The following is a 12909-nucleotide window of genomic DNA, read 5'->3' on the forward strand; positions in this document are numbered from 1 at the left end:
TAAAATTCCATATGATGGCTTATTTTTTTGTGTCATCAATTCTACTTTGCAGAGACATTAGTCATTTGACCAAAAAATCTACAGCGGAAGGGAAAAAAAATTCATTGTGCGACAAAATTGAAGAAAAAATGTCATTTTGTAACTTTTGTAACTTCCCTTTCTACGCAGTGATTTTCGGTAAAAGTTACACCTTATCTTTATTCTGTAAGTCCATACGGTTAAAATGATACCCTACTTATATAGGTTTGGTTTTGTCGTACTTCTGAAAAAAATCATAACTACATGCAGGAAAATGTATATGTTAAATATCTCATCTTCTGACCCCTATAACTTTTTTATTTTTCCGCGTATGGGCCGGTATGAGGGCTAATTTTTTGCGCCGTGTCCTGCTGTTTTTATTGGTACCATTTTTGTATTGATCAGACTTTTTGATCGCTTTTTATTCATTTTTTCATGGTATAAAAAGTGACCAAAAATAAGCTATTTTGGACTTTGGAATTTTTTGGCGCGTACGCCATTGACTGTGCGGTTTAGTTAACAATGTATTTTTATAGTTCGGACAGTTCCACATGCGGCGATACCACATATGTTTATTTACACAGTTTTTTTAATGGGAAAAGGGGGGTGATTCAAACTTTTATTAGGGAAGGGGTTAAATGACCTTTTATAAAAACAAAAAAAAAATTTTACTTTTTTTTTGCAGTGTTATAGCTCCCATAGGGGGCTATAACACTGCACACACTGATCTTTTACACTGATCCCTGCAAAGCCATAGCTTTGCATGGATCAGCATTATAGGGGGTTGATTGCTCAAGCCTGTAGCTCAGGCTTGGAGCAAACAAATGCCGATCGGACGTGACGGAGCAAGGAAAGGGGACCTTCGCTCGCGTCCTAGCTGACCGGGACATCGCGATTTTATCGTGATAGTCCCGATCAGCCCGACTGAGCTGCCTGGAAACTTTTATTTTCATTTTAGACACGGCAATCAACTTTAATCGCCGCGTCTAAAGGGTTAATGGCGCGCAGCACAACGATCGGTGCCGCACGCTATTAGCCCAGGGTCCCGGCTATCATAAGCCGCCATGACTGAGCCGGTATGATGTGGGGTCACAACGTGACCCCGTTTAAATACCGGGCGCAGGGCATACAGGTACGCCCTGCGTCCTTAAGAGGTTAAAAGATCGGTCTACCCCTTTTTTTCGGGGGGTTTGCCAGATTTTAAAAGGTATTTCACCAAAATGGGGTCAAGTTCAGGTTTGTCAGCTGCTTTGGAAGGCAGAGACCTGCTTTCCTCTGTGAAGAGCACAGGATGCCAGACGGTCTTGGACACTCTGCCCGTAATTTATTTCTAGTGGCTTTATCTAGTGCCTTTCTGATCCATACAGTCAGGTATTTTTCCATGTGAGACTGAGGAACCCACTCGCCTGAGCGAGGTTTTTTGTTTGTTTGGTCAAAGAAAGGGTTACCTTTACTATCTAAGACCACAGTTTCAGGATTTTCAATAGAAGGATTAATACTTTCATATTCATCAGAAAAATCCTCAGGATCAAAATCAGATAATTCTTAGGAGGATTGGCCTGAGATTTCCGCATATGAGTCCGGTTTGGATCTCTTAGAGGTTTTTGCCCGTTGCAATTGCTCTTCCTCCCGGGCGGAGGGTCTCTGGTGTAACTGTATGACACCTGAATCATGGCTGCACTGGGGAAGTGAGTTCTGAGAATGTAACTGATTTTGCTCCCTTTATAGCTATATTTTTAGGTTTTGGGGAGGTACGGTCGTCATGAAAATGGCTCTATTTTGCAGATTTTTTAAGGCCTTTAGCTTATTTGGATGTTGGATCTTCAGCAGACCAAAAAATGGTCCTGAAGGAGTATGAGGTGCAGGAATAGGAGATTTTTGAGGAGTATTTGGTAATAGCCATGGTTACTATGGAATCCTGCATTATGGACATAGCAGTGCGGATGGCCGACTGAACGGACCTAGATACCGACTGATCTACCATGTCTTGGATTTGGTGGGTAGTAATATATGTTTCTCAATGAGGAATGACTTCCTGGTATGTTCAGCTGACATAGTTTAATTGTAATAAACCTGTAATATATGAGATAACAATAGGGATAATGAGTATGAGATAATATATATATATATATATATATATATATATATATATATATATATGAAATGTATTTCATTAGTTAGTTAATATTTTATTCTAAATAAATGATACTAATGAGTTATGTATAATAATGAATTATACTAATAGATAAATATCATTTAATATGTATATTAATTATTTTAATTATATAATTATATTAAATTTGCTTAGGGAATATATAATGATCGTAATATATAGTAAATGGTAGCAAATTTAGTAAATAATGGTAACCTGAATGAGGAGTATATTAATATATGGACAGAGAATGGAGCGTGACACGTCTTCTCTTCAGTGAAGCAGTCCAGCGTCTGAGGAGAAGACGCCACGTGTGAAAACGGGATTCAACTGAGAACCAGTTGAAGGGAGGGGGAGGAAAGGAAGTCTCACTATATTATATCGCGGGAGCCTGTGGCTCAGGGGAGAAGAAAAAACAAGAAGACGGGTCTGTTCGGTAAGACTGTCCAAGGTCGGGCACAGAGGAGAAAGGCACGGATAATACTTACCAGATGAGGTACCAAAGAGGTAAAGCAGTAAAGAGAGGATACGGGAAACAATTATAAAGATGTGGATGCTGGCACTCCTGGAGCCGTGAGGGACACAGAGATAAGCGGAAGGGCGGTAAAGAGAAATATAGGGCAAGGATGGTAGACAAATAACGGTAGTATGAAATAAAGGCAGGATGAAATATATTAGGAAGATATATAGCATATATAACAATGCAACAATAATATATAGAACTTATCTTTCTGTGAAGCAGCAATGAAAAGGAAGTTTTACTAGAAGGGACTCATTATATCACCTCTGCTGCATGTTCATTGTTTATGATACTCATCTACATATGTGACATCATCCTGATTGCATTTTTCTTTTCATCTGTTTGATTAACTATTGCTGCTCCAAAGTAGTAAATGAAAGATTTAAGCATAATATGAAGCCTCCTGTCTGCCATAAAATCAAATTTATCAACCCATGGAGGTCTGGATATGGAGTCACACTCAAAATTAAAGTGGAAAACCACACTACAGGCTGATCCATCTTTGATGTAACGTCCTTAAAACAAGTCAAAATGAGGCTCAGTAGTGTGTGTGTGGCCTCCACGTGTCCGTATGACCTCTCTACAACGCCTGGGCATGCTCCTGATGAGGTGGCAGATGGTCTCCTGAGGGATGTCCTCCCAGACCTGGACTAAAGCCGCCAACTTCTGGACAGTTTGTGGTGCAATGTGGCGTTGGTGGATGGAGCGAGACATGATGTCCCAGATGTGCTCAATCGGATTCAGGTCTGGGGAACGGGCTGTCCAGTCCATAGCATCAATGCCTTCCTCTTGCAGGAACTGCTGACACACTCCAGCCACATGAGGTCTAACATTGTCCTGCATTAGGAGGAACCTAGGGCCAACCGCAGCAGCATATGGTCTCATATGAGTCTGAGGATCTCATCCCGGTACCAAATGGCAGTCAGGCTACCTCTGGCAAGCATATGGAGGGCTGTGCGGCCCCCAAAAGAAATGCCACCCCACACCATTACTGAAACACCGCAAAACCGGTCATGCTGGAGGATGTTGTAGGCAACAGAAAGTTCTTCCCGGCATCTGTCAGGTCTGTCACATGTTCTCAGTGTGAACCCCGATTTCATCTGTGAAGAGCACAGGGCGCCAGTGGTGAATTTGCCAATCTTGGTGTTCTCTGGCAAATGCCAAACATCCTGGACACTGTGGTGGGCTGTAAGCACAACCCCCACCTGCGGATGTCGGGCCCTCATACCACACTCATGGAGTCCGTTTCTGACTGTTTGAGTGGACACATGCACATTTGTGGCCTGCTGGAGGTCATTTTGCAGTGCTCTGGCAGTGGCTCCTCCTTGCGCAAAGGCGGAGGTAGAGGTCCTGCTGCTAGGTTGTTGCCCTCCTACGGCCTCCTCCATGTCTCCTGATGTACTGGCCTGTCTTTTGGTTGCGCCTTCATGCTCTGGACAATATGCTGACAGACACAGCAAACCTTCTTGCCACAGCTTGCATTGATGTGCCATCCTGAATGAGCTGCACTACCTGAGCCACATGTGTTGGTTGTAGACTCCGTCTCATGCTACCACTAGAGTGAAAACACCGCCAGCATTCTAAAGTGACCAAAACATCAGCCAGGAAGCATAGGAACTGAGAAGTGGTCTGTGGTCACAAGCTGCAGAACCACTCCTTTATTGGGGGTGTCTTGCTAATTGCCTATAATTTCCACCTGTTGTCTGTTCCATTTGCACAACAGCATGTGAAATTGATTGTCAATCAGTGTTGCTTCCTGAGTGGACAGTGTGATTTCACAGAAGTGTGATTGACTTGGAGTTACATTGTGTTGTTTAAATGTTCCCTTTATTTATTTTTTTAGCAGTGTGTTACTACAGCATGACTAAATAATACCATCATACTGTTAGGGAATAAGAACCACTATTAATAGACCTTTATAACCAGTAACACCACTACACAAGGGATAAATAACTGCACCAAACCATAACCACTACCATTACCATCACAAAGTGACTAGGTAATACCATCATACTGGTAGGGAATAGGAAACACTATATAGAGACCAATAACACCACTAAAGAGACAAATAATTCCGTCACACCATGATTACTTCCATTACACCACATAGTGACTGGTTAAAGGGGTACTCCTCCCCTAGACATAAGATGTCAGATCGCCGCGGTCCCGCTGCTGGCGACCCCCGGGATCTCCGCTGCGGCACCCCGCTGTCATTACTGCACAGAGCGAGTTCGCTCTGCATGTAATGACGGGCAATACAGGGGCCGGAGCATCGCCACGTGACGTCCTCAATACGAGTCTATGTGAGGGGGCGTAGCGGTCATCACGCCCCTGCCATAGACTTGCATTAAGGGGGCGGCTGTGATGTCACGAGGGGCGGAGGCATGACGTCACGCTGCTCCGTCCCCTGTATTGCCCGTCATTACGCACAGAGCGAACTCGCAGAGATCCTGGGGGTCCCCAGCAGCGGGACCGTGGCGATCTGACATCGTAACCCCTATGCTTTGGATAGGGACTAAGATGTCTAGGGGCGGAATTCCCCTTTAATACTACCATACTGATACTGAACAAAAACCACTATACTCAAACTAGATACTGGACAAAAACCACTATACTTAAACAAATATCCCCCATACAGTTACCATATAGTGGTGGCACCGGCTCTACACAGGCACTGTATGAAAACCACCGATCCCTCGATGAGGTTGGGCCCTGTACATGTTCTGCTCTGGGTTCTGTCACTTGGAGAAGCTCATGACTATCTCCTGTACGCTGCAAATGATGGCTTACACGTCGCCTGAAGCATAAGCTTTTGCTGCTAAGCTTTATTACAGAAGCAAAATGCCCTGTATGCAGTAGGACTCTCTGCTCTTGCACAATACTGGGTGGTGATGCGTACATTGTATTGCTACTATATTGTTAATGAAGGCAAGTTAAACACCCTCTTTGCCCCCTCACAGTTGCACCAGAGGCCAGTGCCTCACTCGCCACACCCTAGCTACAACCCTGCCCTGAGGACTTACATGGATGCCCTTATACATGCATTTGTCACCTACCTAGACCACACTGTGACCACTTACATAGTCACACATATGCATGTTTATGACACATGGACACATAATAACAACATAGACACACATACAACACACAATCACTGCATAGTCACACATACAACACACAATCACAAATAGTGACACATACAATACACAATCACCACATAGTCATACATATAACACATAATCTAAACTTAGTCACACATACAACACACAATCACCGCAGTTACACATACAACACACAATCACCACACAGCCATACATACAACACATAATCACTGCATAGTCATACATACAACACATAATGACCGCATAGTCACACATACAACACACGACCACCACACAGTCACACATTCAACACACAATCACCCCATAGTCAGATATACAACACAATCTCCACATAGTCACACACACTAGATAGCTATTACATGCATACATAGAGTCACATATACCGTATTTATCGGCGTATAACACGCACTTTTTAGGCTAAAATTTTTAGCCTAAAGTCTATGTGCATGTTATACGCCGATACACCCCCAGGAAAGGCAGGGGGAGAGAGGCCGTCGCTGCCCGCTTCTCTCCCCCTGCCTTTCCAGGGGTCTAGAGCCCTGCTGCCGGCCCTTCTCTCCCTCTGGCTATCGGCGCCGCTGCCCGTTCTGTCCCCCTGACTATCGGTGCCGGCGCCGATAGCCAGGGGGAGAGAAGCGGCGCCGACAGCCAGGGGGAGAGAAGGGGCAGCGGCACCCATTGCCGGCGCCGCTGCCCCGTTGCCTCCCCCCATCCCCGGTGGCATAATTACCTGTTGCCGGGGTCGGGTCCGCGCTGCTTCAGGCCTCGGGCGTGCGTCCCCTGCGTCGTTGCTATGCGCTGCACGGCGCGGCGCATGACGTCAGTGCGCCGCGCATAGCAATGACGCAGGGGACGCACGCCGGAGGCCTGCAGCAGCGCGGACCCAACCCCGGCAACAGGTAATTATGCCACCGGGGATGGGGGGAGGCAACGGGGCAGCGGCGCCGGCAATGGGTGCCGCTGCCCCTTCTCTCCCCCTGGCTGTCGGCGCCGCTTCTCTCCCCCTGGCTATTGGCGCCGGCAATGGGGCGCCGGCACCGATAGTCAGGGGGACAGAACGGGCAGCGGCGCCGATAGCCAGGGGGAGAGAAGGGCCGGCAGCAGGGCTCTAGACCCCAGGAAAGGCAGGGGGAGAGAAGCGCGCAGCGACGGCCTCTCTCCCCCTGCCTTTCCTGGGGGTGTATCGGGGTATACACGCGCACACACGCACCCTCATTTTACCATGGATATTTGGGTAAAAAACTTTTTTTACCCAAATATCCTTGGTAAAATGAGGGTGCGTGTTATAGGCCGGTGCGTGGTATACCCCGATAAATACGGTATACACATTCCTTGCTTGCTGTGTTTGCCGCCTGGAAAACACAAAGTGACATGATGGGGGCGCTGTGGAGATCACACCATCTTAATGTCAGGACCTGTCTCTGTGTAGATTATGGCACTGCAGGGGAATTAAGCACTGTAAGGCTGCACTCCCCCTCCATGCTCCTCAATTTTTGTTTCTGCTGCTGTCGGGACAGGAGGGGCTGTGCAGGGCTGGGGTTTTGTCACTGTGTAAGGCTGCTAGTTCTTATGTCCTTGCTCTCTCTCTCTGTACTCCCCTACCCTCCCCCTCTTCTCATTCTCCATGGCTGAGCTGTGAAGATTAATCACCACTCATTTTACTTCCTGCCAGGGAGAAGGGCACTTTTAGGAGGAGCATTAAAAAATGCAGGGGCTCAAGCCCCCTTTCTAGTAAATGTGTGCTCTTTCCCGGACCTATTACATCTCCTGGCATTGACGGCCAGACACTGTCGCCTTAAAGTGGTACTCCGATGGAAAACATTTTTTTTTTTAAATCACTTCTATTAAAAAACAGCAAATAGCAATTGCGGACCGCTCACCTGGAAGTCTCTTGCCGGAGCTCCATTCGCAACAGGCACGGGAGGACCACACTGCCCACTCACCGTTATACAGCACCTTACTGGATGTACCATCTTCAGTCCGCTGCACCACGGGACCAGCTGTTTCGGTGAGGTAGCGCACAACTTTTCATCCAATGACTATGGATAGTACAGTCTAGATCCATTGCGAGACTGATTATTTATCTTATTTTTCATTTACACTACATCTGCCGGATTAACAGTATATTCTGAACTATCGGCATTCAATATCGCTGGCACTTTAAATATCAGGCGATTGCTGCAAGGGATACAATTTATTCTGCCATTAGGGCCCAATGGCAGTTCAATGTAACATTTAATATTGCTCTGATAAATATTTTATGTTTGTACTATCATATTTTTTATTGTATTTTAATAAATTTGTCATTTTGTTTCAAACTGGCTGTTCCCAATTGATATTCATTGTGTACCCAATGGGGTGATGCTCTTGAGGTGTGGTTCAAATATTTTTATATTAATTTAGATTATTTTTGAATGGTGGGGATCGATCTTTTTGGCCACATTGACCTCGGGCATTTGAATGTGAGCTGCACACATTTTCTTTTGTTAATTTACAAATCTGTTTAACTTTCTGGTACCAGCTGATTTAAAAAAAAAAAAAAAATTTCACCGGAGTACCCCTTTAATTGTGGCAGGGAACAGAACAGAGCAACCTAATGGTTGTTTTTTTTGTATTGCATTTTAAACATATTTATGTTGATAATTTTGGAAGCAAGTGAATGGGAAATTGTCTGCTAATTACACAAGGAACACTGTATTAAAAGTTTTATTTGGTGACAGGTACTCTTTAACCCCTTAAGGACTCAGGGTTTTTCCGTTTTTGCACTTTCGTTTTTTCCTCCTTACCTTTTAAAAATCATAACCCTTTCAATTTTCCACCTAAAAATCCATATTATGGCTTATTTTTTGCGTCGCCAATTCTACTTTGCAGTGACATTAGTCATTTTACCCAAAAATGCACGGCGAAACGGAAAAAAAAATCATTGTGCGACAAAATCGACGAAAAAACGCCATTTTGTAACTTTTGGGGGCTTCCGTTTCTACGCAGTGCATATTTCGGTAAAAATTACACCTTATCATTATTCTGTAGGTCCATACGGTTAAAATGATACCCTATTTATATAGGTTTGATTTTGTCGCACTTCTGGAAAAAATCATAACTACATGCAGGAAAATTTATACGTTTAAAAATGTCATCTTCTGACCCCTATAACTTTTTTATTTTTCCACGTACAGGGCGTTTTTTTGCGCCGTGATCTGAAGTTTTTATCGGTATGATTTTTGTTTTGATCGGACTTTTTGATCACTTTTTATTCATTTTTTAATGGTATAAAAAGTGACCAAAATACGCTTTTTTGGACTTTGGAATTTTTTTGCGCGTACGCCATTGACCGTGCGGTTTAACTAATGATATATTTTTATAGTTCGGACATTTACGCACACGGCGATACCACATATGTTTATTTATTTATTTTTTTAAACTGTTTTATTTCTTTTATGGGAAAAGGGGGGTGATTCAAACTTTTATTAGGGAAGGGGTTAAATGTCCTTCATTAACACTTTAAAAAAAAATTTTTTTGCAGTGTTATAGGTCCCATAGGGACCTATAACACTGCACACACTGATCTTTTACACAGATCACAGGCGTGTATTAACACGCCTGTGATCAGTGTTATCGGCGCTTGACTGCTCCTGCCTGGATCTCAGGCACGGAGCAGTCATTCACCGATCGGACACCGGGGAGGCAGGTAAGGGCCCTCCCGGTGTCCTGTCAGCTGTTCGGGACGCCGCGGTGAAATTTCACCGCGGCGGTCCCGAACAGCCCGACTGAGCAGCCGGGTCACTTTCACTTTCACTTTAGAAGCGGCGGTCAGCTTTGACCGCCGCTTCTAAAGGGTTAATACTGCACATCGCCGCGATCGGCGATGTGTGGTATTAGCCGCGGGTCCCGGCCGTTGATGAGCGCCGGGACCGACGCGATATGATGCGGGATCGCGGCGCGATCCCGCTTCATATCGCGGGAGCCGGCGCAGGACGTAAATATACGTCCTGCGTCGTTAAGGGGTTAAATGGGCACTGTTAGATACAAAAGCATTTGATTTTTTGTAAAGCATGCAAAACCAATAGGTTTTGCAATTGCTTTCATTATAAATGTTTCAGTATTTCATTCTGAAAAAGCCAGTCAAACAACTGCCCTCCCTGCCTGCTTGGACACATACTAGTCCTGCTGTGTCCATGCATCATCACCTATGTCATGGACACATTTCCTTGATTGACAGCTGTGAGTGCAGGGCTCACAGCTGGAGGAAAAATCCTCCCACTGTCATCTTGTGTCCTGTGACTGTCAGTGAGGACAAGCTGGAAGTTGTAGATTTGCTAATGCTAGGGGAGATGTGACCAGACAGCATACTGAGGGAGGGGGCGGAGACCTGCACAATGAGGCCACACCCCCTCCCTTTGAGAGGAATTCAGACTAGTGAGCTAAATTGTTACGCCGAGCGCTCCGGGTCCCCGCTCCTCCCCGGAGCGCTCGCAACATTCTCGCAATTGCAGCGCCCCGGTCAGACCTGCTGACCGGGTGCGCTGCGATACCTCTCCCAGCCGGGATGCGATTCGCTATGCGGCAGGCGCCCGCTCGCGATGCGCATCCCGGCTCCCGTACCTGACTCGCTCTCCGTCGGTCTTGTCCCGGCGCGCGCGGCCCCGCTCCCTAGGGCGCGCGCGCGCCGGGTCTCTGCGATTTAAAGGGCCAGTGTGCCGCTGATTGGCGCCTGGTTCTAATTAGTGAATTCACCTGTGCACTTCCCTATATAACCTCACTTCCCCTTCCCTTCCTTGCCGGATCTTGTTGCCATCGTGCCAGTGAAAGCGTTTCCCAGTGTGTTCCTAGCCTGTGTTCCAGACCTCCTGCCGTTGCCCCTGACTACGATCCTTGCTGCCTGCCCCGACCTTCTGCTACGTCCGACCTTGCTCTTGTCTACTCCCTTGTACCGCGCCTATCTTCAGCAGTCAGAGAGGTTGAGCCGTTGCTAGTGGATACGACCTGGTTGCTACCGCCGCTGCAAGACCATCCCGCTTTGCGGCGGGCTCTGGTGAAAACCAGTAGCAGCTTAGAACCGGTCCACTAGCACGGTCCACGCCAATCCCTCTCTGGCACAGAGGATCCACCTCCTGCCAGCCGAATCGTGACAGTAGATCCGGCCATGGATCCCGCTGAAGTTCCACTGCCAGTTGTCGCCGACCTCACCACTGTGGTCGCCCAGCAGTCGCAACAGATAGCGCAACAAGGCCACCAGCTGTCTCAACTGACCGTGATGCTACAGAAGCTACTACCACAGCTTCAGCAATCATCTCCTCCGCCAGCTCCTGCACCTCCTCCGCAGCGAGTGGCCGCTTCCGGCCTACGACTTTCCTTGCCGGATAAATTTGATGGGGACTCTAACTTTTGCCGTGGCTTTCTTTCACAATGTTCCCTGCACTTGGAGATGATGTCGGACCAGTTTCCTACTGAAAGGTCTAAGGTGGCTTTCGTAGTCAGCCTTCTGTCTGGGAAAGCTCTGTCATGGGCCACACCGCTCTGGGACCGCAATGACCCCGTCACTGCCTCTGTACACTCCTTCTTCTCGGAAATTCGAAGTGTCTTTGAGGAACCTGCCCGAGCCTCTTCTGCTGAGACTGCCCTGCTGAACCTGGTCCAGGGTAATTCTTCCGTTGGCGAGTACGCCATCCAATTCCGTACTCTTGCTTCCGAATTATCCTGGAATAATGAGGCCCTCTGCGCGACCTTTAAAAAAGGCCTATCCAGCAACATTAAAGATGTTCTGGCCGCACGAGAAATTCCTGCTAACCTGCATGAACTCATTCATCTTGCCACTCGCATTGACATGCGTTTTTCCGAAAGGCGTCAGGAGCTCCGCCAGGATATGGACTTTGTTCGCACGAGGCGTTTTTTCTCCCCGGCTCCTCTCTCCTCTGGTCCTATGCAATCCGTTCCTGTGCCTCCCGCCGTGGAGGCTATGCAAGTTGACCGGTCTCGCTTGACACCTCAAGAGAGGACACGACGCCGCATGGAGAATCTTTACCTGTGCCGGTACCGAACACTTCCTGAAGGATTGTCCTATCCGTCCTCCCCGCCTGGAAAGACGTACGCTGACTCCGCACAAAGGTGAGACAGTTCTTGATGTCAACTCTGCTTCTCCACGCCTTACTGTGCCTGTGCGGATATCTGCCTCTACCTTCTCCTTCTCTACTAAGGCCTTCTTGGATTCTGGATCTGCAGGAAATTTTATTTTGGCCTCTCTCATCAACAGGTTCAACATCCCAGTGACCAGTCTCGCCAGACCCCTCTACATCAATTGTGTTAACAATGAAAGATTGGACTGTGCCGTGCGTTACCGCACGGAACCCCTCCTAATGTGCATCGGACCCCATCACGAAAAAATTGAGTTTTTGGTCCTCTCCAATTGCACTTCCGAAATTCTCCTTGGACTACCGTGGCTTCAACGCCATTCCCCAACCCTTGATTGGTCAACAGGAGAGATCAAGAGCTGGGGTACTTCTTGTTTCAAGGACTGTCTTAAACCGGTTCCCAGTACTCCCTGCCGTGACCCTGTGGTTCCCCCTGTAACCGGTCTCCCTAAGGCTTATATGGACTATGCTGACGTATTTTGCAAAAAGCAAGCTGAGACTTTACCCCCTCACAGGCCTTTTGACTGTCCTATTGACCTCCTCCCGGGCACTACTCCACCCCGGGGCAGAATTTATCCTCTGTCCGCCCCAGAGACTCTTGCTATGTCTGAATACATCCAGGAAAATTTAAAAAAGGGGTTTATCCGCAAATCCTCCTCTCCTGCCGGAGCTGGATTTTTCTTTGTGTCCAAAAAGGATGGCTCCCTACGTCCTTGCATTGATTACCGCGGACTTAATAAAATCACGGTAAAGAACCGCTACCCCCTACCTCTTATCTCTGAACTCTTTGATCGCCTTCAAGGTGCCCACATCTTTACCAAACTGGACTTAAGAGGTGCATATAATCTCATCCGCATCAGGGAGGGGGACGAATGGAAAACTGCATTTAACACCAGAGATGGACACTTTGAGTATCTGGTCATGCCCTTTGGCCTGTGCAACGCCCCTGCCGTCTTCCAAGACTTTGTT

The 12909-nt window shown here is 47.0% G+C and overlaps 1 protein-coding gene across 2 annotated transcripts in view; it reads left to right on the forward strand.

Annotated features, from left to right (window-relative positions):
- The first annotated feature begins 7772 nt into the window (after nt 1-7772).
- The window catches only part of LOC130273677 (uncharacterized), a 79159-nt gene continuing 74022 nt past the window's right edge, over nt 7773-12909 (forward strand). Inside the window, exon 1 of one of the 2 annotated variants that reach the window (XM_056520876.1) lies at nt 7773-7820. The gene's annotated coding sequence lies outside the window, so the exon portion shown is untranslated. The remainder of the gene's footprint in view (nt 7821-12909) is intronic. The other variant, XM_056520875.1, reaches the window with a different exon arrangement.

This window comes from Hyla sarda, chromosome 5 (genome assembly GCF_029499605.1).
Source record: "Hyla sarda isolate aHylSar1 chromosome 5, aHylSar1.hap1, whole genome shotgun sequence".
In the NCBI taxonomy this organism is placed as follows: Eukaryota; Metazoa; Chordata; class Amphibia; order Anura; family Hylidae; genus Hyla; species Hyla sarda.